Source organism: Osmerus mordax, chromosome 7 (genome assembly GCF_038355195.1).
Source record: "Osmerus mordax isolate fOsmMor3 chromosome 7, fOsmMor3.pri, whole genome shotgun sequence".
Taxonomy (NCBI): Eukaryota; Metazoa; Chordata; class Actinopteri; order Osmeriformes; family Osmeridae; genus Osmerus; species Osmerus mordax.
In genome coordinates, this window is record NC_090056.1 from 2,662,501 (window position 1) to 2,685,898 (window position 23,398).

A 23,398-nucleotide genomic window follows, 5' to 3' on the forward strand; every position below is an offset into this window, starting at 1 on the left:
TACCCCGACCACGGCACTTCCCGGGCGGCCCCCCGTATACCGAAACGGCCGGTTGCATGCAAGCAGCCCGACGGGGTGGGTGCGAGGCGCGGAGCGGTCCGCCCCCCCGCCACTCCTTGGGCCTTTCCCCGGGTAGCGTAACGCCCGTGGGTGCTCGGGTCGCCCCAGAGCCCCGTCTCGACCGCTCAGCGGTGAACCGAGCGGGCTCGACTTTCGGAACACCCCCACCAAGACACCGTGCGGCGGGCCTGCCTCTCCGGAGGCGGTCCGTTCGCGCACCTTCGGGTACCCAGTCAACCGCGTCCGCTGCCTGTCACGGGGAGCGGCCAGGGGTTCAATGTCTCCCCCGGGAGCGCCCGGAGGGTCTAGTCGAACAACCAACCTTTTTCTTCCATGAAACACGGACTTGAACAAAACCCCCGGTTCTCTGCCTCGACGTGTCGCAGGCGGAGACCGGGGGATAAACAACCCAAAAATAACCAAAGAGTACAACTCTTAGCGGTGGATCACTCGGCTCATGCGTCGATGAAGAACGCAGCTAGCTGCGAGAACTAATGTGAATTGCAGGACACATTGATCATCGACACTTCGAACGCACCTTGCGGCCCCGGGTTCCTCCCGGGGCTACGCCTGTCTGAGGGTCGCTTTTCTATCAATCGGAAATCCGTTTCCGCGGTTGGGGCGTCGTAGGCCTCCGGGTCTCCGTCCCCCTAAGTGCAGACCGAGGCAGAGCACGGCAGGAAGGTTCCTGCGGTTCTCCTTTTCCCCCCCTTCCATTCTCCCCCCTCGGGGGGAGGTGGCGCCCACGTTCCCCGTAGGTGCGGGCGCGGCTGCCTGTGGACACCAGTGGTCTGCTTGCTGCCCGCGTTACCCATGCGGGGTTCCGAAGGCGAACGGGGTTGGGGACTGGGCTCCGCGCCATGGTTCCCTCCGTCAAGCCGGGCTCCCGCCTCTGACCTCCCCGAGCGGCGAGCCGTCGCGTGCCTCCTCGCGCGGCGCTGCACTCTAACCCCCTTTGCCTACGACCTCAGATCAGACGAGACAACCCGCTGAATTTAAGCATATTACTAAGCGGAGGAAAAGAAACTAACAAGGATTCCCTCAGTAGCGGTGAGCGAAGAGGGAAGAGCCCAGCGCCAAATCCCCGTCCGTCCAGCTGACGCGGGACATGTGGCGTACAGAAGCCCACTATGCCCGGTGCCGCTCGGGGGCCTGAGTCCTTCTGATCGAGGCTCGGCCCGTGGACGGCCCTCGGCGCGCCGGGGGACCGTCTTCTCGGAGTCGGGTTGTTTGTGAATGCAGCCCAAAGCGGGTGGTAAACTCCATCTAAGGCTAAATACCGGCATGAGACCGATAGTCGACAAGTACCGTAAGGGAAAGTTGAAAAGAACTTTGAAGAGAGAGTTCAAGAGGGCATGAAACCGTTGAGAGGTAAACGGGTGGGGTCCGCGCAGTCTGCCCGGGGGATTCAACTCGGCGGGTCAGGGTCGGCCGTTCCGGTGTGTGGGGATCCCCTCGTGGGACTCCGCCCCGGTCGGGCTCGGCCCCCGCCGGGCGCATTTCCCCCGTCGGTGGTGCGCCACGACCGGCTCTGGGTTGGCTTGGAAGGGCTGGGGGCGAAGGTGGCACGCGGCCTCGGCCGTGTGCCTTACAGCGCCTCTGACTGCACTTCGCCGTTTCCCGGGGCCGTGGACCAGTACCCGCTACGCCATCTCTCCCCCCTTCACGGGGCAGGAGGGACGGGGCCCCTCGCCTCCGGCGTGACTGTCAACCGGGTCGGACTGTCCTCAGTGCGTACCCGACCACGTCGCGCCGCCCGGGCGGGGATCGGCTCACGTATAACTGGCGTCAGGGGTCAGGGGCGATGTCGGCAACCCACCCGACCCGTCTTGAAACACGGACCAAGGAGTCTAACGCGCGCGCGAGTCAGAGGGTGACACCCAGTCGAAACCCCGTGGCGCAATGAAAGTGAGGGCCGGCGCGCGCCGGCTGAGGTGGGATCCCGGTCCTGCGGGGCCGGGCGCACCACCGGCCCGTCTCGCCCGCACCGTCGGGGAGGTGGAGCGTGAGCGCGTGCGATAGGACCCGAAAGATGGTGAACTATGCCTGGGCAGGGCGAAGCCAGAGGAAACTCTGGTGGAGGTCCGTAGCGGAGGTCCGTAGCGGTCCTGACGTGCAAATGGGTTTGCCCCGAGAGAGGGGCCCGAGCCCTGGAAAGCGTCGCGGTTCCGGCGGCGTCAGGCGAGCTCTCGCTGGCCCTTGAAAATCCGGGGGAGAGGGTGTAAATCTCGCGCCGGGCCGTACCCATATCCGCAGCAGGTCTCCAAGGTGAACAGTCTCTGGCATGTTAGAACAAGGGAGGTAAGGGAAGTCGGCAAATCAGATCCGTAACTTCGGGATAAGGATTGGCTCTAAGGGCTGGGTCGGTCGGGCTGGGGAGCGAAGCGTGGCTGGGCTCGAGCCGCGGCTGGGGGAGCAGTCGCTCCGTCGCCCTCCCTCCTCCGCCGCCGGAAGCGTGGCGTGCGGCCCGTCTCGCGGTTGCAAGGGTTTTCCTCAGTTGGAATGTACTACGACAACTGGGGTCCGACACTTGATATATGAAGGTCGGTGGGCGCATGTTGGCCGGTTGTCCTTTGCCCCTGACGGTGTCCTCTGGGCCCCGCTCGGCCGTCCGTCCCCTGACTGCGCAGACCTCCGTTTCTGATGGTGGACTGTGGCGGGGGGAGGGTATGCCGTGCGGTCCCGGATGACCTCCCGTCGGCCGCATTAAAAATGGCCGGTTTGGAGAACACCCCCAGGTATCGTAGTGCATGGATTGTGGTGGGGGCCTCCAGTAAGGGCGTTTCAATTTGGTCGGTGGGCGTGCAGCTGGTGGAGCTTGGGAGTTTGCGGAGAACCCGGGTGACTGGGAGGGGGGCCGGGGCGGCTGCACAAGTGCGCCGTCAGTGGTGCCTCCTTCTGGAAGCCGGGGAGACCTCCACGTGCTACCTGGGCTCCGTCAACTGCCTCAGGGTCCCTGGTGACGGGGGCCCGGTGCTGCTGGTTCCTGCGCGGGCCAGCAGGGGAAAAACGCGCAGTTCAGACATTGGTAACGGCTGAAACGTTGATTGTATTGGAACGAGGCTGCGGACGTCAGGTCAGTTTATGGGAAACCTGAGCCTCTAGAGCTGGGCGTGGCGGCGGTGACGGTAGTGATCCGTCGACTAGCCTGGCCCGGTGTCGCAAAGGCAGATCCTCACAACCGTTTTTCCGGTACAGCCAATCAAATTCTGCAGAAAAGCCGCCAAACAGGAAGTGAAACCATATCTCAGCAGTTCTTTGAGGCAGTGTTGGTACGCCTACTCGGAACTTTATTCTAAGGATGTCCTACAAGAATTGTGTCATGTGACTAAAAGGGGGCGTGGCCGGAAGCATAAACGTGTTTTGGCTAATAACTGTTGAAGTTTTTTACCTTAATAAAGTAATTTATTTGTCTCTTGATGTCTTGTGAGATATCAAGCCTGACCATTGATAACTTTTCATAATAACCGAATTGACGCGGCCGCCATTTTGGATTTCATGGAAAAGTGTAAAAACCTTTTGCACGCCCCAATTTTTGTCCAATGTTTACCAAATTTGGCAAAGATGATCTTTCGACCCAGTTTCACAAAAGCAATCAGATGAATTTTCAAAAACGTTTGTTCGGTAGAGACGATCAAAAGCGATGGCAAAGCCGCCAAACGAGGCGCAAGAGCATATCTCAGCAACCATTTGCGCGATTGTCACCAGACTTGGGTTCCATCGTTCCCATGAGGAGCAGAGGAGGCCTGCAGTGTTATACCAGACAATAACTTTGAACTCTCAGTACTCTTGAACGCAAACATATATTTCAACCAAACTTGGTGTGTTGCATGAGTGCAACAGGTTGTTGTGACTTAATTGTTGCACAAGTGCTATGGAGGCCATGTCCTGCTCTGGACTGCTTGGCCCCTCCATTGCTGCTTGCAGCTATATTTATTATTCTAGTTCCATGGGAGTCAATGGCAGGCCCTAGAACCCTTGGATAACTTTTTGTTAAATTTGGCACACTCATTAAGGACAGTTCCTTCTATACCTACACCAAGTGTCATGTATCCCATTAGACCACTCTAGCGCCACCAATGGGTCAAAGTTGTACTTGTGTTTACACACGCAACTTTTGAACCGTATGACTGATTTTCAAAAATGAGGTACCATAGGATTCCCTGGATCTAGACCAGTTTAACACACCCTATGACGTCAATTTCCGGTTATATAGATTTTTCGCCATTTCCGGTTTTATCAAAAACCTTTGAAAGCCTACTCCTCCTACAATTTTTGTCAGATCTTCTTTAAAATTACCAATAATGATCTTCAGACCAAGCCTCACAAAAGTTATCGAAAATAATTTTGATTCTCACAACCGTTTGTTCGGTACAGCCAATCAAATTCAGCAGAAAATCCGCCAAACAAGAAGTGAAGTCATAATCTTTGAGATATCAACGCCAAACTTGGTATGATGACTCGGAACCCTCTTCTGAGGATGTGTACACAATTTGGTGTCATGTGATCACTGGGCGTGGCCGCAGGAAGCAAAAATGTGTTTTGGCCAATAACTATTGATTTGTTTGCCTTTATTAAGTGATTCCTTTGTCTCATGATATCTTGGGACATCCCGTGTGTGAAAAATTATAACTTGTGATAAAAGCCGAAATAATGCGTCCGCCATTTTGAATTAATTGAAAAACGTTTTTTCTCTACTCCTCCTACAATTTTTGTCATATCTTCTTCAAAATTACCAGAGATTATCTTCAGACGAAGCCTCACAAAAGTTATCCCATGGCGTTTTGACTTTCTAAACCGTTTGGCCGGTACAGCCAATCAAAATCAGCAACAAAGCAACCAAACAGGAAGTTGGGTCAAATCTCAGCAAATCTTTGAGTTATCAACACCAAACTTGGTATGTCACAAGGAATACACTACATGATGTTACCATGTGCAAAGGCAACTTCATACCTCTAAAAATGATTGATATAAAGCAAATTGAATTTATCGCTAACGCTAAAATAATGCATTACACATCCGCCGGCCAAAAACTTATACTCTGATCCAATCACAAGTTCATATGAAGACTCTTGAGAATGTTTAGTATACAAATCTGAGAAAAAGTTGACTGTAAGATGAAAAGTCGATTTTTAGTGAATATTTGAAACATGCATGCTTGGCTAATTGCTCCCCTCGCCTGCTCCAAATTCTCACACACTCAGCCTTCCCTTGACACACACATGCTTTCTTGAAATTGTGTGCTGACCAAGCCCCCACCCTCGTTTTTTAGCCCCTGTTTCATTTCGCTTCCAATCGCAGCTCGCCGTTACGAATATAAATTCTTTTTCGGCGGCCATTGTTGTTTTCAACTGGAGTCCCGGGATAGCCGTGTTGGAGGCAGCCACTTTCGGTAAGTCCTGTTTTTACACATTTTAAGCTAGAATTAATGATTGGGTTTGTGAAAGTACACTACTCTTGAATTATGGTGAAGGTTTAGCACTTTTATACCTTTTAGATCGTGATTCTGAAGTGACGGAAAACCGAACTCGAAAAGTAGCTATTGTAGCTCTAGCTTTTTTCCTCTGTGTTTTTAATTAGTGAGTCATTTTGCATCTCGGCGAATTGTTCATCAAAAAGGTCGAGGAGAGCAGCCTTTAGGAGAAAAAGCAATTCCCCACAGACCTGTCGGCTCATAATTGTGATTTGGGGCGTGAAAGTCTTTGTAATAAGCCTATGGGGCAGGGAGACCGCATATACTGGGGTGGGGGCTTGGGTACATTGTTTTGACGTTAGCCTCAGAGTCAGGCTCGGCTCGCCCACTGGCAGTGTGTAAACAATTTTGTATTTCACTCAATTCTACTCCAAGAACGTCAGGGAGGACTGCTTTTTGTAGACAAGGGCCTGCTAAAGATAGTCAGTATATCTGATTTTTCAAGGCGAGCCTGTTTCATTCGTCATATGCCCTGAGAAAGCGACCTACGTTAGCCAGGATAGTTTTGCCAATTTCGGTAAGTCAGGCTATTTAAAGGTCTCTGACAGTCAGAATCACTGTTTACAAGCAAAGGTGGAGCTGGTCTTTTGTCAGATGTGTATATATTGACCAGTTTAGAGGTAAATACTCTTGCCAGAGCCTGGAATCGAACCCGTGTTTTGAGTGACTGCATGGGTCTCCATGAGGTCAACACATTTGGATTCAAGTTCAAGTAATGACATAGCATTTCACAGTCAAAACTGAAGTCTGTATCAAGTGTAGATGGGAAAAGCTTCATTTTTCACATGGACCCTTTCTTCACTTTGACAGGTCTGGAGGGTCATGCAGAGGCCTGCTCAACAGAGTTCAACAGAGGATGCAACAGACTCGAGGATGGTGAGATCCACACAGACCCCTTGCTGGACTACCCCTCTCTAGCTGGACAGCTTCTCTTCAGCCCTGACCCCAGGACAGCTTCATCCAGCTGGCCTGCCTGCAGGCCCTGCTTGCCCCTGCCTGCCAGCCCTCCAGAGACACCCCACAGACACAGTAGTTCTGCAGCCTGCTTTTTTGAGGACATTGATGAAAAAGGACAAGCCAGCATTACTTTGATGAAAGTCTAAATGTTTAATCCTTTCCATGTGCCAGTATGCCAAGCTGCTGACTTTGTGTCTTAAGTGATGAAACTAGTTCAAGTGATAGACTTTTGACCTGAATCCAATGATTATTCATCTGAATAAAAACCACTCAAGAGAAGTACTGCTTCTTGGATCATTTGTGCTCCACATCAGTACATCTCACACATTTGCCTTTGTTTCCATGGGATTCATGGAATTGTTAGTTTCTGCTCCACCATTTCCACCCTAGTGTAATAATAAGTATAATTTAGGACAGCAATTACATTTTTGTGTTATCCTTTCGCATTACACACATTTAGTCAATGTTCTTAAACTCAACCGATTATTGTAATTTTACCATACTGTTCATATTGAACAGACATCAGTGTTTACTTGGAAAGATGACTGTATATTTCCACTTTTGATTTGTATTTCCATCGTAACTTTGGTCTTTAATTTCATTTGGAAGTGGTATTAAAAGGTCTTACATTTACATTTAACTTGTTTATACCTGTAGACACCCTGTGAAGCCCCCACCCCCCACTCCAGAGACAGTTGGTGACAGAGAGGTGCAGACATTAAGTTAAACATGCCTTAAGAGTAGAGTAACAAATAGAGACTAAATGTGTAAATAGCTGTTGAAACTCAGTTCTCTGAGTTGGTGCATGTCAGTTTAGGCAAAGGTAGCCTTTTAAACCTCTAGGTTTAAAACAAATTCAGATTTGATTGGAACTCTCTCTTTTATACATTTATAGTTGGATTTGACATTTAATAGACATTTAATTCATTTAGCGAGTTGTTTAACTCAAACAACCATAACACGGTACATATGGTATACAAAGCTGCAGTCAGATTTGGCGAAATTGTTAGCTTGGATGTTATCTTTACATATAGACAAGTTTATGAGCCGTTTCCGCTCTACTTCCTAAACTCCTCCCTTCGATGCAATTCACTTCCGTTCTGGCGAGCTGGGTTTGTTTTGCTAGCTAGCTCCGTTGTGCTGACAAAGCACTGATATCGCAGTGACAAAGAGGATATACAATTTACAACATGAAGAAAAGTGGTTCGGGAACGACGTGTGCGGTAGTTGGTTGCAAACACTCGAGAAAGCACCTGAACGAGTGGTTAGATAGAGTGCTACGACCACCAGTTTTAAAACCTAGAATCGCCTCTAGCCTGTTACAGTTATACTACAGTAGTATGGTTATTGTTTGTAGGCTATTCACATTTTGTTGGTGTTCCTTTGTAGTGGATTTAATAATTATACATTGATATGTGGATATAATAATTCAAACCTTTCAAAGTGCCAATACACACATCTGTAAAAGCCCGGCATGAGGTGTGTAGCCAACCGGTGCTTGTTTAAAGCAGTCATAACCGGGTTCATAGGAAGAATAGATAGATAAGTAGGCACTTCAGGCAGTGACAAGCCACTTAAATAAGGATAACAGTGTACTGCCTGTCTTGTCCTTCTGAAGTTGTTAATAGGCTGAACATCAACATGTAACATCAATAGCCTAGAAATTCCAAACGAATTAGCTTTCAATGTTATGTATACCTAGGCTACTTGGACCGTGTCCTGGCAATAAATAAACAACATTATGCTACATGTTTTGCCAGGATAACTGGCAAGACCATTGAATGTTCATGATGTTCCTGTGTGTTTATTCCTTTGACTGGGTACAACAACGCGATCAGTCAACCGACCATAAATGTTTTTAATGCCGGGCTACGAATTTATAGAACAACTTCTGTCTGATACGTGTGGCATCCTTTAGCCAAATAATTAGCCTACATTTTGCTGAGAGATTGAAGGGCTAGACAACAAATATTCTAATGAATCACCGACTAAAGTCATCTTCTGACATTGCCTTTTCTCCATGTTAAAAGCTACAAAATGATGGACTGGCAAAAGCTTTATAACTATAGATCTACTCTAAAATGTACTTAAAAGTATGGCGACGACGTTGGCAACTCATCCAGTAGTAAATGTCAAACGACAAGTATGTCAAAGTAGTAGAACCGTGATCCCAAGCTAGCATCAACATCGCTGTGTTTACACCGGCAGACGCTTTGCAAACCACTTCCGGCGGAAATGACATGCATTTGTGTAGAGTTATGGCGGCCCCCTGGGATTTGGCGCGTAAACTTGTCTATAGATGGGGTCTTGTTGATGCGCACGCAGCTTCAAGGCAGAAAGACGCGTTCCATTTCACTTTTACTGTACCTACACCTTTAATGTTCCCGCCATCCCCCCATTTCTGAATAAAGTTCGACTGATCTGATTTGTTGATTTCTGTTGCTATGAAAACCAGTTTAGCCAAGCTAACTAACATTGTTTTTAGCTAGCTTGCATTACCATTCAATTGCTAACAAAACATTAGTAAAAATAGCTTGCTAATCGGGCAGAACTTGAACTCGGGCAGGAGACTCTGAGACCTCAGCGCGCCACTAGCATCTCGTCATATCACACAGTCGGAGCACAGCTAGATAATCAGCGTCAGCGCTCTTGGGTACTGTGGAAGAAATTGGGATTTCCTGTGTGCTTACATTAATCACTAATCAATAGAACTAGTCATTGGATACTAGTTAGTACGTTTATCATGTAAGCTTGCTATTAATAACAGTATATTGTGTCTATGTGTCAGGTTAATAGATGTTCGGGGTCAGGAGAAAGTACTGGCTAAACGGTCCTTGTCATGACTACAAGGAGAGCTCCAACTATGAACTCTCTAATGTGAGAGCTGTTATGTGTTGGGAGCAGTGAATCTTATTCTCTGAGACTGTTGTAACGTCATTCCTGCCTGACTGTCACAATCTATGTTTACATTCTTGTGCCCTATAAAAGATGGTCCTCCGGCTTTCGGAGCGGGGGAGAGACCTGGGGGGTGTTCCATCAACGTCGCTAACGCAAGTCGCGCTAACACGAATAAGTGTCACTTGGGTAAACGTCAACTTAGACTTAAGCCTCAAGCCGTTCCACTAACGTCCCGTTCCACTAACAGGCAACGCTAATTCAAGCTAGACCTCAATAAGCTTAGACTGTGCAGCCCAGATCAGGCGATCGTCGAAAAGAGGAGTTATGTCGCAAAAAGTATAGCGTAAAGCAGCAGAGGTGTGTTGTTTCAGCAGCGTAAATTGATTTTTTTAGTTTTTTTGTTCCCTAAAAGGGCAATGTTGCCGCAATTAACATGGCAAGGGAGACAACTTGTCAAACCATTACGACCGTTAAAATGCGTAAATTGTAGACCTACCAAATCTACTTAACATATATATATATATATATATATATGCATTTAGGCCTACTGATAATTAGCGTAATTTGATGAGCTGTCTGAAACCGTTCTGGCAGGCTAGCCTATGGTCGATATTCTCAACAGGAGATTGAGAATAATAGCCAAAAAAAGAACGTGGCAGCAATTGAAAATTGTAGGATAAAATTCAAAACACTGAAGAAGGCCATGGTTAATTGCACTTGATGTGGGCTAATAATGTTTTTGTCTTCACATCTTGAACAAAATCAAAAATTACTTCAAAATAACTTTGCCACACACATTTATTAACTGATAGGCTAAATGCTGAGCTTTAAGATAAAAGGGAAAGATAACCATGACTTAAATGGGGATTCACTGAAATGACTAGTATTGCACAGATCCAGCACTGACTTTTTAGATCAGAAGGTGACCCAAACTGCACACTTTGTTTGGCAGAACAGTCATTTAAAATTGCTCAGCATGACTATCATTATTATATTACGAGTATTTCCAATTAACATAGTCTGCCTCCACAGATCCAGAGGGGGCTTGGACAGTGACAGACAGTGGCTGTGCCAAGTGTTGTCACAGCCTCACTTTGGGAAAGCATGCCCTACTGGGAACATTAGGGGAGACTGTTGGGCACATAATCTAATTGTCTTCTTTGGAAAGGGCAACATTTGGGACACTGTCATGTAGGGGCAGCATAAAGGGCACTTCATAACAGCACCTTTTTCCATTGGAAGTAAGGGCATGGGAACAGTCCAATTTAGGCCATTGTAAGGGCACCTTATAGGGTACTGCGTCACATTTTCTATACTATAAAGGAACTCTTTTTACATTTATAGAGGGCACACTGTCATTTATTGTATGGGGCATCCTGTGCACTCAAGCATATTTCACAATGTGAATGGCAGACAGTAGGGCACTTGGTCTAATTTTTGCCACTCTGGGCATTTTAGAAACGCTTTCAACCATGGGGGCACCAGGCAGTCACCCCCTGAGTCTTCCAATGGGCCTGGATATACCCATGGGGACAGTATATTGCACCTATAATATTGGGGAAGCCAGAGGAGAGGTAATATACAGGCTTGTCAACATATAGGCTACTTTAAACAATGAAAATACTTTATACAATTGAATAAAAAGTCCTCCTTGATTCTTTGTGTTTCAAGATTACCTGAAAAACTGATGATAATATTCAGGTACTGCTTTGAAGCAAGGTATACCCTTCATATTTCCTGGCATAGTTGCCCGTTCAAGAATGTCCCACATGCAAAGACATAGACAGATGCAGACAGACTGAACAGTGTCAAGGCTTGGCTACAGTGGGTTTGCTTCCTTGTGTGTGATTCCAGCAGACTACATAGTCTAGGCCTACCTACATAGACTGCAGTCTACTACCCTCCGTTCTACTATTATAGTCTACTCTCCTTTCTATTACTTTTTACAAAGGATGGTAGGCTGCTCTTATGTGTTCATTGCCATGCTTAAGAGTTGCTAAAGTGTTATTTCATATATATATATTTATGTTTTTGTTTTTTTTAAGAATGACAATTACATTTATCTAGATAAACTATGCTGGGCCTGCTGAACCTATACTTCTTCCACAGATACTGGTCAGGGAACCATTACTTCTGTCTCTGAAGACCCTTGGGGCTGGTGGGATAAACGCTCTTTGTATAATCTGAGCACCTTCATCCACCACAGGGTTGTCAAAGAAAGGATACGCCATAATTGATTGTAACTTGTCTAGACGCTCTGCTTAGTTTCTAAGTCCTTATTTTATGTCAATTAACCAATGGCTTTTGAAAACAAAAGTGACATTATTTCTTAACTTGTTTATTTAAATTAATATATTTTTTGGAGATTAAGTAAACATGTAGCTAAATCATTAATGTCTGCACTTCAAAAAGTCTGAATTTACGTTTCCGAACACGGACTAAAGTGGTTTGCGCGCAGGAATTTACTCTACGGAACTGTCTTTTGAGATTCTGTTTCCGCCTGTTTGAAATTATTTGCAACACATTTTAGTTTAGCTTGACTTTTAGCCTGACACGGATCAGGCTAGTTCCGAAGTATAAGTTACCTTGGTTACGTAGCTAGAACTAAAATAAGCCACCTTAATGGAACGGAACTCTCGCTAAAGTAAGTGAGACTTGGCGAGATAAGTCTAGCTTTTCCTTTATCGACGTTGATGGAACACCCCCCTGGTTGAGACCTAAGCTTGGTGTTGTGTTGTCATTTATGGTCAGAAGACTGGTTTTCTCTCCCAATCTGCAGATTGATAAATACGTATTAAAATCCAGAACTCAACTGAACTTAGTCACTCCATTTATGAAGAGACGGACAAACACTTTCTTCATCAGTACCCAGCATGCAGTGCGGCATGTACAAAAACAACAGCTACGCAAGGGATTTCAGTTGTTGTGTTCGTTCAGTTAGATGTTTGTAATGTTATTGTTTGTTAGTTAATATAATCTTGTTGGTCACCTTGAGTGTGCATGCTGTGTAGTTTAATGGGAACAGAGAGTCGGCCATTTTACTATCACAGGCTATACTTGCAAGGAGCTGAACGTGGGCTGTGCCCTAGACCAGATCAATTGCCTATGAGGCTAATCTTGATTCTGGATTGACTGAGATTCTGGAAAGAGATCTACTCAAGAAGAGAGTCAATATCTGTGGTTTTCAAGCCATCTTTGAGAAAGTTTGAAAACAATGTTGCGGTTAATATGTTTTGATTGTGGGAGGCAACTTTTGGACTACACCTAAACCTCATTCGGCCACCGCACCACCTGCACTGGGAAAGAGGGAAACAGCATGGATGGGGAAAGTGTGTGGGCAGAGCGAGCAGTAGTAGTACATAAACTACATACGTCCTTTACTAAAGTGTATTCTGACTTTCATAAAGTTATTGTTGTAATCAAAGCTTTTAAAGAATGGTTCTCTGCATGATGGGCCTGACCAGAGCACAGGTGGCCTGACAGAACACGCTTCAAAGTTGACACTTTCAAAAGGGTGGCATTTTAACCCTGTCAGTCCAAAATGTCTAAAAGTTGATACGCATGCCTTATTGCCAATGGGGAACAAAGAAGTCTCAAGAAACCATAATGTTGGCAGCATGGATATTTCTCTACAGTGACAATTTGTGAAGAATTTCAAAAAATGACTTCAAATCAGCCATTGATCCAATTGTCTTGAACTGTTGTGTACATGTATGAAATACATGTCTGTGTCATGTCAATTTTGTAATGGTTTGCAATGCTGAGGAGGAACCCGCCATTGCTGCCTGCAGCTATATTTATTAGGATTCCTCCGTAAGGAGGAAACCTATTGTTATTGTTAGTTGGGTGTGCTCAAGCCTTCGGCGAGAGCACAACCTTTGTTCTCTCACATATATATTATTATTATTATTTTTCTTTTTGCCCCCCTAAAACTCAGTCAATATTTGGCCTACATAGACAACGTAGGTGTCAAAAGTTTCGTCTTGGTAGCGATTGAGTTGCTTCTATTGGAATTTACGTTCCGTTGCATGGTTTAGGCTTAAGTTAAGTTTTTGTGGCGAAAAGTGAAGCTAACGGTGGCTAATTTGCTAGCCACAGTCGCTGACGTTACTAACGTCACTGCGTCACTAACGTCACGAAAACACGCGTGACTACCTTTGGCAGAACATTCGTTTCGCATCTGTTAACTTGGGGGATAGCTAGGCTAACTATAGCTTTACTGCAAGGCAGCTGCAGAAACGCCACAAGAAAAGAGGCCAGGGTGATAACTATTTACTCATTTTACTTTGTGATATGACACACAATTGTGATGTGTAATGTACAATATAAGCTGATATTATTAAGGAAGTACATCTACTTTCGGAAACAGTAGTCTACTATTTCACTGAAGTATTAGCATCATGACATTAGCCTGTGTTGCCCGGGCAACACACACTACAGTGGTCTATGATGTATCTGTTTTCAATCGTTAAAATAAACATTCCTCACATATACATTTTCGTTGTAGGATTTATTCTGACATTAGTAAACGATTTGTTGGTGAAATTACCATTACCTGTCGTTTCAAACCAGTGTAGCTCACTGCAACGCTGTAGCTTACGCGAGACACACTACAAAAACATCTAGCTACAGTACACAGCTGTTTAGGAAGTCAAACAGCGACAGAACATGTTCGGCACTCTCCTTACTTAAATCAAAAGTCTATCTAACTACTAACCTGAACTTCATTGCCACAGCCTAAACATTGTCAATCTGTTCATGACAATAATTAATTTCAGCCTAAACCGTACAACGGAACGTTAAATCCAATTCAACCAACGCAATCGCTACCAAGACGAACACAGTAGTAGTCTAGTACTGTACCGTAGTAGTACAATTTACCGGGGCAGCTTCTCCACACAGGGCTATATCGCATTTTGCGTTGTTACTGACAATGGTCGCTACCAGTGAGCTTTTTATGAATGAGCGATTTTCCACTAAATAAATGTCAAGCTTATTTACGTTTTGGGGGGCATATTTTCAGTTAGCAGGTGGTACTGTTTGAATCGCGATTCAATCTTCTACTGCCGGTAACGTCGTAGAATAATCTTCAAAGGGGGTTCTTTATTCATGAATGAATGCAATATGAGTAGGCTAAATGCTTGAAAATATCACGAGAAGGGAAAAACTTAAAAGGACGTTTAAGTCATAGTGATTAGGTCAATTGTTACACCGGTCTGCCAAATTTATTCGTTTTGATTCAACGATGAAGCTGCCTCTTGCAGGGGAAATGAGAAGACATCTATTTCATTCTACACTTCACTCATATTTTCAGTTGTAAATGAGCAGCAAAAAAAATATGCTTTTAAATCTATGTAATCTTTATAAATAATAAGTATGCATTTTTATATAACATATACAGAAATATCAGTTGTAAAAATGTCATTCAAAAACGGACCCCTGTGCAACCGACGCAAGCAAGCACACCCTACAATTTCCCCAGAAATTGTATCCTCTCTAGTCCTAGTTACATTTAGTCATTTAGCAGACGCTCTTATCCAGAGCGAGTTCCATGGGAGTCAATGGCAGCCCCTAGAACCCTTGGATAACTTTTCGTGAAATTTGGCACACTCATTAAGGACAGTTCCTTCTATACCTACATCAAGTTTCATGTATCCCATTAGACCACTCTAGCGCCACCAATGGGTCAAAGTTGGACTTGTGTTTACACACGCAACTTTTGAACCTTATGACTGATTTTCAAAAATGAGGTACCATTGGATTCCCTGGATCAAGACGAGTTCAACGCACCCTATGACGTCAATTTCCGGTTATGTAGATTTTCCGCTATTTCCGGTTGTATCAAAAACCTTTGAAAGCCTACTCCTCCTACAATTTTTGTCATATCTTCTTCAAAATGACCAGAGATGAGCTTCAGACCAAGCCTCACAAAAGTTATCCCATGGCGTTTTGATTTTCTAAACCGTTTGCCAATCAAAATCAGCAAAAAAGCAACCAAACAGGAAGTTGGGTCAAATCTCAGCAAATCTTTGAGATATCAACACGTAACTTGGTATGTCACAAGGAAGACACTACAACATGTTACCATGTGCAAAGGCTATTTCATATTTCCAAAAATGGTTGATATAAAGCAAATCGAATTTATCGCTAACGCTAAAATAATGCTTTACACATCCACCGGTCAAAAACTGATACTTTGATTCAATCACAAGTTCATATGAAGACTCTTGAGAATGTTTAGTACACAAATCTGAGGAAAAGTTGACTGTAACATGATAAGTCGATTTGTGGTGAATATTTGAAACAAGCATGCTTGGCTAATTGCTAACGAAATTTCCAATGAAATGTCTCCCCTGCTCTTCAGCGCGCGCGTGCTCCACATTCTCACACACTCAGCCTTTCCCTTGACACACGCTTGGCGAGACGCATACACAACATTTCAGGCAATTGTGGGCTGACCAAGCCCCCACTCATTCCTTGGCTTGAAGTGAAGGCCCTTGTGGATCTTGATGGTAATGCATTTTAGAAAAAGTTCTCAAAATCCTGAAACATTGATAGTATAGGCCAGGAGTAACTACCACACCACAAATGACGCACCATTATCCATAGGTGGCGCTACGGCCAAGCCCCAATTGTCCATTTACAAAGTGATGCCATTCGCATCCCATTTGTCACAAAATTCTGAAATTCATTAGATATGCCTTATTTCTCATGAGGAACAAAAAAGCCTCAACAACCTATAACGGCCGCCATATTGGATTTTTTTGTACAATAAAGATTTACGAAACACGTTTTTTCGCTACTTGTCCTACAATTTTTGTCCAATCTTCCCCAGAATTGACAGGTATCATCGTCAGAGCAACCCTCACTGAATTCTTCAACAGATTTTTGAATTTCAAAACGGTTTGTCCGGTACAGCCAATCAAAATCGTCAACAAAGCAACCAAACAGGAAGTTGGATCAAATCTCAGCAAATCTTTGAAATATCAACACCACACTTGGTAGGATGACTCGGAACCCTCTTCTGAGGATGTCCAATCAATTTGGTGTCATGTGATCGTGTCATGTGATCGGCGTGGCCGCAGGAACCAAAAATGTGTTTTGGCCAATAACTGTTGATTTGTTTGCCTTTAGTTCATGAAAACTCTTGAGAATGTTTAGTACACAAATCTCAGAAAAAGTTGACTGTAAGATGAAAAGTAGAATTTTGGTGAATATTTGAAAAATGCATGCTTGGCTAATTGCTAATGACATTTCCAATGTAATGTCTCCCTCTGCTCCTCAGAGCGCGCGCTCCACATTCTCACACACTCAGCATTTCCCTTGACACACGCGCAAGCTTGGCGAGACGCATACACAACATTTCAGGCAATTGTGGGCTGACCAAGCCCCCACTCATTGCTTGGTCTTTAGCAAAGGCCCATGTGGATCTTGATGGTATTGCATTTCCGATTTTGTATGCAATGGAAAAAGTTCTCAAAATCCTGAAACATTGATAGTATAGGCCAAGAGTAACTACCACACCACAAATGGCCCAATATCACCCATAAGTGATGCTACAAGCCACGCCCTGATACACAAAGATACAAGGCTTTCTGGAATGGGTAGGCTCACCAAGCCCCCTCCCTTCACTCCTTGGCTTGAAATAAAAGCCCTTGTGGATCTTGATGGTATTGCATTTCAGATTTGGTATCCCATTGGTAAGTCTGCAGCATGGAATTTTACAGTGACAATTTGTAAAGAATATACATTTTTCAGTGGTTTGCAATGTTTGGAGGAATCCGCCATTGCTGCTTGCAGTTATATTTATTATTTTTATTCTTAAGACTGGGTGTCTATGGCAGGCCCTAGAAGCGCTTGGTCGAAAGTTGTGAAATGTGGCAAACTCATTAGGGACAGTCCCCTGGTCCAATTCACAAAGTTTCATGTCCCATTCTTGGGCACTCTAGCGCCACCAATGGGTCAAAGTTGGACTTGTGTTTACACACGCAACTTTTGAACCGTATGACCCATTTTCAAAAATGAGGGACCATTGGATTCCCTGGATCAAGACGGGTTCAACACACCCTATGGGGTCGATTTCCGGTTTTATAGATTTTCCGCTATTTCCGGTTTTATCAAAAACCTTTGAAATCCTACTCCTCCTACAATTTTTGTCAAATCTTCTTCAAAATTACCAGATATGCTCTTCAGACCAAGCCGCACAAAAGTTATGGTAGAGAATTTTGATCCTTACAACCGTTTGTCCGTGACAGCCAATCAAAATCAGCAGAAAAGCCACCAAACAGGAAGTGAAGTCATATCTCAGCAGTTGTTTGAGGCATTAAAACTAAATTTGGTACGCCGCCTCGGAACCTTATTCTGAGGATGTCCTCCAAAGATTGTGTCATGTGACTAAAAGGGGGCGTGGCCGGAAGCATAAACGTGTTTTGGCTAATAACTGTTGAAGTGTGCACCTTAACAAAGTAATTTCTTTGTCTCTTTATGTCTTGTGAGATATCAAGCCTGAATATGAATAACTTTTCAGCGTTTTCAATGCATTTGCAATGTTTTGTATGAAACGTCTTGGTGAATGGTTTCCCATCACTATAACTATTTTACCATTTTAATCTCTGTGGTTTATACATGACAAAAGGGTATTTGCATCAAAATTGAGTGTTACTAGTCAGTCATATCATGTTTACTTCTGACAAGATCTCCAAACAAGATTCTGGTTTCAGAATCCGTTTTTGAGATTTCCAGTTTTTTATTGCTTTCAATTAATTTGCAATGTTTTGTATGAAACGTCTGGGTGAATGGTTTCCCATCACTATGACTATTTTACCAGGTTAATCTTGGTGGTTTATACATGAGTAAAGGGTTTTGGCATTGAAATTGAGTTTTACTAGTCAGTTATGAGAAAAGGGTTTTGGCATTCAAATCTAGTGTTACTAGTCAGTAATATCATGTTTACTTCTAAAAAGATCTACAAACAAGATTTTGGCTTCAGAATGCGTTTTTGAGACTTCCAGCTTTTTATTGCTTTCAATTCATTTGCAATGTTTTGTATGAAACGTCTGGGTGAATGGTTTCCCATCACTATGACTATTTTACCATGTTAATCTTGGTGGTTTATACATGAGAAAAGGGTTTTGGCATTGAAATTGAGTGTTACTAGTCAGTCATATCATGTTTAAAGCTGACAAGATCGTCAGACAAGATTTTGGCTTCAGAATCCGTTTTTGAGACTTTCATTTTTATTTTGCTTTAAAGTGCTTTTCTGCTCCTGATATCGTATTCAATGCATTTGCAATGTTTTGTATGAAACGTCTTGGTGAATGGTTTCCCATCACTATGACTATTCTACCATTTTAATCTCTGTGGTTTATACATGACAAAAGGGTATTGGCATCGAAATTGAGTGTTACTAGTCAGTCATATCATGTTTATTCTGACAAGATCTCCAAACAAGATTCTGGTTTCAGAATCAGTTTTTGAGACTTCCAGTTTTTTATTGCTTTCAATTCATTTGCAATGTTTTGTATGAAACGTCTGAGTGAATGGTTTCCCATCACTATGACTATTTTACCATGTTAATATTTATGGTTTATACATGAGAAAAGGGTTTTGGCATTGAAATTGAGTGTTACTAGTCAGTCATGAGAAAAGGGTATTGGCATCGAAATTGACTGTTACTAGGGTCCGTGTACCTTGTGGCCATTGGTTTTTCTATTTTGCAACCCGTGTTGACAAACGCAAAATAGGGCCGTAATATCGTTTTGTCACTTTAGTAAGTCGAACACACATTTAAGTATAACGGCTTGTTTTTGGTTGTTTTGTTATCTGTGGAGGAATACAGTCATCACACTTGACACACACAGACAAAAGGGAAATCAGATTTTCCTGGGAACCCTCTCGTTGCTGCTCCGTACTGTTTTTGGACTTTGAAGAAGTTGAATTTGGAATATGATCAGAACTTTGAAAAAAGTATCCACAACAGTGCCTCTGTCAGTTGTGTGTCTATGTAAACTGCAAAGGTAGCCCACATGACCTCAACTTTCTTACTATGATTGCCTCAATGCACTTCATTAAGACGTACAACAGAACTGAAAGCTTACTTTAGGTGGGGGGAGGGAGGGTTGGGGCGTGGAGTGTTACTTGCACGGGTGTGACTGATACCGTCTGGCACTTTTGGCCTTGTTTGAACACACACTGGAGCCCCGTCTTGTAATGTTTCTAATATATATTAAAGAAACTTAATATATATTAAAGAAACTTGGGTTCATCAAAGATTTATTAACTAAGTAGCAACTAGCAAACGCGGTCAACATGTGCCTTCAGTTTGGTGTGTGTGTCTTCTACTAAATAACCTGCTGCCATGTCATCAAGATTGTAGGCCTGCAGATCACAGGAACATTTTTTTTAAAGCTAGTCGTTGCTGCCCTCTGGTGTTCGCAAGTAATAACACCCCCAATAGTTTCAAATTTCTCCCCCTCTCTCTCTTTTTCACTTGTGCCAGTATGCATAATACGGCCGATCGAACAAATGAGTAAATGGCTCGTTATACCGTTTGTGTTATATGGATATTCCGTAATTCCAAAATGAAACAAAACAACGGAAACCAAGCCTTTCCCCATAATCTGGTTCTGACATCCAAAATGGACAAATCGATATTACGAGGCTATTTTTCATTTTTTGCAGATACCAGCATAAAGGATATGGAATAATCAAACAAACGAGTAAATAGCTCGTAATACCATTTGTGTTATATGGTTATTCCGTTATTCCAAAATAAAACAAAACAACCAAAAACAAGCCGTTATACTTAAATGTGTGTTCGACTTACTAAAGTGACAAAATGATATTACGGCCCTATTTTGCGTTTGTCAACACGGGTTGCAAAATAGAAAAACCAATGGCCACAAGGTACACGGACCTACTAGTCAGTCATATCATGTTTACTTCTGACAAGATCTCCAAACAAGATTCTGGTTTCAGAATCCGTTTTTGAGACTTCCAGCTTTTTATTGCTTTAAAGTGCTTTTCAGCTCCTGATAGCGTTTTCAATGCATTTGCAATGTTTTGTATGAAACGTCTTGGTGAATGGTTTCCCATCACTATGACTATTCTACCATTTTAATCTCTGTGGTTTATACATGACAAAAGGGTATTGGCATCGAAATTGAGTGTTACTAGTCAGTCATATCATGTTTATTCTGACAAGATCTCCAAACAAGATTCTGGTTTCAGAATCTGTTTTTGAGACTTCCAGCTTTTTATTGCTTTCAATTCATTTGCAATGTTTTGTATGAAACGTCTGGGTGAATGGTTTCCCATCACTATGACTATTTTACCATGTTAATCTTGGTGGTTTATACATGAGAAAAGGGTTTTCGCATTGAAATTGAGTGTTACTAGTCAGTCATGAGAAAAGGGTATTGGCATTGAAATTGAGTGTTACTAGTCAGTTATGAGAAAAGGGTTTTGGCATTCAAATCTATTGTTACTAGTCAGTAATATCATGTTTACTTCTGACAAGATCTTCAAAAAAAATGTTGGCTTCAGAATCCGTTTTTGAGACTTCCAGCTTTTTATTGCTTTAAAGTGCTTTTCACCTCCTGATAACATTTTCAATGATTTTGCAATGTTTTGTATGAAACGTCTGGGTGAAAGGTTTCCCATCACTATGACTATTCTACCATGTTAATCTTGGTGGTTTATACATGACAAAAGGGTTTTGGCATTGAAATTGAGTGTTACTAGTCAGTCATATCATGTTTACTGCTGACAAGATCTTCAGACAAGATTTTGGCTTCAGAATCCGTTTTTGAGACTTTCATTTTTTTATTGCTTTAAAGTGCTTTTCAGCTCCTGAGTAGCGTTTCAATGCTTTTGCAATGTTTTGTATGGAACGTCTGGGTGAATGGTTTCCCATCACTATGACTATTCTGCCATGTTAATCTTGGTGGTTTATACATGAGTTTTGGCATTGAAATTGAGTGTTACTAGTCAGTCATGAGAAAAGGGTTTTGGCATTCAAATCTAGTGTTACTAGTCAGTAATATCATGTTTACTTCTGACAAGATCTCCAAACAAGATTTTGGCTTCAGAATCCGTTTTTGAGACTTCCAGCTTTTTATTGCTTTAAAGTGCTTTTCACCTCCTGATAACATTTTCAATCATTTTGCAATGTTTTGTATGAAACGTCTGGGTGAAAGGTTTCCCATCACTATGACTATTCTACCATTTTAATCTCTGTGGTTTATACATGAGAAAAGGGTATTGGCATTGAAATTGAGTGTTACTAGTCAATTATGAGAAAAGGGTTTTGGCATTCAAATCTATTGTTACTAGTCAGTAATATCATGTTTACTTCTGACAAGATCTCCAAACAAGATTTTGGCTTCAGAATCCATTTTTGAGACTTCCAGCTTTTTATTGCTTTAAAGTGCTTTTCACCTCCTGATAACATTTTCAATGATTTTGCAATGTTTTGTATGAAACGTCTGGGTGAAAGGTTTCCCATCACTATGACTATTCTACCATGTTAATCTTGGTGGTTTATACATGACAAAAGGGTTTTGGCATTGAAATTGAGTGTTACTAGTCAGTCATATCATGTTTACTGCTGACAAGATCTTCAGACAAGATTTTGGCTTCAGAATCCGTTTTTGAGACTTTCATTTTTTTATTGCTTTAAAGTGCTTTTCAGCTCCTGAGTAGCGTTTCAGTGCTTTTCCAATGTTTTGTATGGAACGTCTGGGTGAATGGTTTCCCATCACTATGACTATTCTACCATGTTAATCTTGGTGGTTTATACATGAGTTTTGGCATTGAAATTGAGTGTTACTAGTCAGTCATGAGAAAAGGGTTTTGGCATTCAAATCTAGTGTTACTAGTCAGTAATTTCATGTTTACTTCTGACAAGATCTCCAAACAAGATTTTGGCTTCAGAATCCGTTTTTGAGACTTCCAGCTTTTTATTGCTTTAAAGTGCTTTTCACCTCCTGATAATATTTTCAATCATTTTGCAATGTTTTGTATGAAACGTCTGGGTGACAGGTTTCCCATCACTATGACTATTCCACCATGTTAATCTTGGTGGTTTATACATGACAAAAGGGTTTTGGCATTGAAATTGAGTGTTACTAGTCAGTCATATCATGTTTACTGCTGACAAGATCTCCAAACAAGATTTTGGCTTCAGAATCCGTTTTTGAGACTTCCAGCTTTTTATTGCTTTAAAGTGCTTTTCAGCTCCTGATAGCGTTTTCAATGCATTTGCAATGTTTTGTATGAAACGTCTTGGTGAATGGTTTCCCATCACTATGACTATTCTACCATTTTAATCTCTGTGGTTTATACATGACAAAAGGGTATTGGCATCGAAATTGAGTGTTACTAGTCTGTCATATCATGTTTATTCTGACAAGATCTCCAAACAAGATTCTGGTTTCAGAATCTGTTTTTGAGACTTCCAGTTTTTTATTGCTTTCAATTCATTTGCAATGTTTTGTATGAAACGTCTGGATGAATGGTTTCCCATCACTATGACTATTTTACCATGTTAATCTTGGTGGTTTATACATGAGAAAAGGGTTTTCGCATTGAAATTGAGTGTTACTAGTCAGTCATGAGAAAAGGGTATTGGCATTGAAATTGAGTGTTACTAGTCAGTCATGAGAAAAGGGTTTTGGCATTCAAATCTATTGTTACTAGTCAGTCATGAGAAAAGGGTATTGGCATCGAAATTGACTGTTACTAGTCAGTCATATCATGTTTACTTCTGACAAGATCTCCAAACAAGATTCTGGTTGTAGAATCCATTTTTGAGACTTCCAGCTTTTTATTGCTTTAAAGTGCTTTTCAGCTCCTGAGTAGCGTTTCAGTGCTTTTCCAATGTTTTGTATGGAACGTCTGGGTGAATGGTTTCCCATCACTATGACTATTCTACCATGTTAATCTTGGTGGTTTATACATGAGTTTTGGCATTGAAATTGAGTGTTACTAGTCAGTCATGAGAAATGGGTA

General features: G+C 42.9%; 1 non-coding gene across 1 annotated transcript; it reads left to right on the forward strand.

Annotated features, from left to right (window-relative positions):
* The first annotated feature begins 490 nt into the window (after positions 1-490).
* LOC136946634 (5.8S ribosomal RNA) lies at positions 491-644 on the forward strand. Its single transcript, XR_010876972.1, has one exon. It is a non-coding gene; the product is annotated as a 5.8S ribosomal RNA (ribosomal RNA).
* Positions 645-23,398: the final 22,754 nt, after the last annotated feature.